Source organism: Cebus imitator, unplaced genomic scaffold (genome assembly GCF_001604975.1).
Source record: "Cebus imitator isolate Cc_AM_T3 unplaced genomic scaffold, Cebus_imitator-1.0 Scaffold381, whole genome shotgun sequence".
Taxonomy (NCBI): domain Eukaryota; kingdom Metazoa; phylum Chordata; class Mammalia; order Primates; family Cebidae; genus Cebus; species Cebus imitator.
The window spans coordinates 2,059,403-2,062,431 of NW_016107696.1; the positions used below are offsets into that span (position 1 = coordinate 2,059,403).

General features: G+C 34.8%; 1 non-coding gene across 1 annotated transcript; it reads left to right on the forward strand.

The window, feature by feature from the left end:
• The first annotated feature begins 2,033 nt into the window (after nucleotides 1-2,033).
• On the forward strand, nucleotides 2,034-2,137 carry LOC119468120. Its single transcript, XR_005196744.1, has one exon. It is a non-coding gene; the product is annotated as a U6 spliceosomal RNA (small nuclear RNA).
• Nucleotides 2,138-3,029: the final 892 nt, after the last annotated feature.

Genomic DNA, 3,029 nt, shown 5'->3' on the forward strand with positions numbered 1-3,029 from the left:
AAAATAATCAAAAGATTATTACTGTCTTTCAAGGTCACAGTTTCTTTTTCCTCCTTTGTAAATAAATGTTTTCTTTAAAGTATGCATTTAAAAGTACTTGCTTTGGCTCTTCAGGATATTATACAGAAAAACTTTCCCAACCTAGCAAGGCTGGACAATATTCAACTCCAGGTAACACAGAGAACACCACAAAGATATTCCTCAAGAAGAGCAACCCCAAGGCACATAATCATCAGATTCACCAGGGTTGAAATGAAGGAGAAAATGCTAAGGGCAGCCAGAGAGAAAAGTCAGGTTACCCACAAAGGGAAGCCCATCAGACTCACAGCAGATCTCTCAGCAGATACCCTACAAGCCAGAAGAGTGTGGGGGCCAATATTCAACATCCTTAAAGAAAAGAACTTTCAACCCAGAATTTCATATCCAGCCAAACTAAGCTTTATAAGTGAAGGAAAAATAAAATATTTTGTGAACATGCAAGTACTCAGAGATTTCATCACCACCAAGCCTGCTTTACAAGAGCTTCTGAAAGAAGCACTACACATAGAAAGGAACAACCAGTATCAGCCTTTCCAAAAATATACCAAAAGGTAAAGAGCATCAACATAATAAAGAATCTACATCAACTAATGGGCAAAACAGCCAGCTAGCATCGAATGGCTGTATTAAACTCACATATATTATTATTAATCCTAAATTTAAATCAACTAAATGCCTCCATCAAAAGACACAGACAGGCAAATTGGATAGAAAGCTAAAACCCATCCGTATGCTGCATTCAGACCCATCTGACATGCAAGGTTACACAAAGACTCAAAACAAAGGGATAGGGGAAGATTTATCAACCAAATGGAGGGCAAAAAATAAAAATAAAAAGCAGGAGTTGCAATCCTCACCTCTGATAAAATAGACTTTAAAGCAACAAAGATCAAAAGAGGCAAAGAAGGACATTACATAATGGTAAAAGGATCAATGCAACAAGAAGAGCTAACTATCCTAAATATATATGCACCCAATACAGGAACACCCAGATACATAAGGCAAGTTCTTAATGACTTTAAAGAGACTTAGACTCCCACACAATAATAGTGGGAGACTTTAACATCACATTGTCAATGTTAGACAGATCAACGAGACAGAAAATTAACAAGGATATCCAGGACTTGAACTCAGACCCGGAACAAGTAAACTTAATAAACATTTATAGAACTCTCCACCCCAAATCCACAAAACGTACATTCTTATCAGTATCACGTCACACTTACTCTAAAAGTACTACATAATTGGAAGTAAATCATTCCTCAGTAATTGCATAGCATTTCACAGGTTTAAATGAAATATTGGTTGGCTGCTTGTTTGTTATTTTCCTCCCGTATTCCTTCCTGTCACCATTGTTAAGCACAATTATTGGCATAAAATAGGCTTTCAATACCCATTTTTAGACCATATTCTAGCCTGGGCAACAAAGCAAGACTCCCGTTCTCTCTCCCTCTTTCTCTTCCTCTTTATTTCTCTCTTTCATTCTTTTTTCTTTCTTTCTTTCTTTCCCTCTTTCTTTCTTTTTCTTTTTTTCTCTTTTTTCCAAAAAAAAAGAAATAGTAGATTCTCTTACAGTGTCTTAATTCCATAGAATAGTCAGAGAATTTCTCTTTGACTAAAGTGACCAATAATTTCTCATCCCCACGGTGTCACATTTGAAAATGACAGGTGACACATCAGCAATTACACTGGGACAACAGTTGTAAATCCAAGCTAAGCAGAATGTAACCAGGATGTATGGTTACTCTGTCTTTGAACGTAGTTTCAGTTTTGCTGAGATTAAAAAAAAAAAGGAAAAGAAATCAATAAAGTAGAAAATCAGGGACAAGAATAGTTTAAGTGGTAGAATAGCACATACAGTGAGATCTTTCTCTGCCTTAAGGATGAAAAATGGCTAATGTGGCCAGCGCAGACTGACTTAGACCAAAGGTCTACAAACTATGGCCCTTAGTTCAAATGCCACCTACGCAAAAAAAAAAAAAAAAAAAAAAAAAGTACTTGCTTTGGCATCACATATACTAAAATTAGAATGAAGCAGAGATTAGCACTGCTCCTACACAAAAATGACATGCAAATTGATGAAGCTTTCCATAGTTTTATAAAAAGAGTTCTAGATATGGATGGCAGTGATGATTGCACAACAATATGCACATACTTAATATCCCTGAGCTGTACACAGAAAACTTTTTAAAACATTATATTTTATGTGCATTTTACTATAATGCAAAATATTAGCAAAATGAACATTAAAACTGCTTTATTAAGAGGATTCCAAGCTCTTAAAGTACTGGTCTTTTGTCAACAATTTTACAGATTTATATGGTCGTAGAATGGCTAACTGTCTGTTCCACAGTTACTAAGCAAGGTAGAGGGAAATACAGCATTGAAATTCTGAATACTGCGATCTAAAGACATTGAAGAGAGCAAGCTGGGTTTTGTTTGTTTATTTATGTGACTACATAACAGCACAGAAGAGTGTAAGTAGAATCACCTGTTAATTTGCCACTGTTGTATTTTTTATACTCATAGACGTGCTAGACAAGAGATAGTAATCAAAGTGTAATTGTGTTTCAGGTTGATGCCTAAACAGCAATGTAAAACATTTTAAATGTTCTTATATTGTTTATTTTTCGGCACAGAATTGACTTGAAAGTGTTTCTACAGACAAAAATTACTGGTTTAAACAACTTGTAAGTAAGCATAAAACACAGAAACAAATCTCCACCAAGTGAGAGTTTACAAGTCCTATTGTAGTTTTCATTCATCCATAATTTGACCTTCCGTCAAGCAACAAGTATGGTGATACATGTTTTGGAAAAAAAAAATACTAAAATTGTTTTCCCTTTTTTTTGTTGTTGCAATCTTAAGATAACAGTCTCATATTTTCAATTTCAATTTGTCTTCTAGCTACATCTGTATTCTTAAACTTTGCATTCCTTTCTGTTGCAACGGATGAATTTTGCTCTTTTTTTTTTTTTTACCAACTTCCC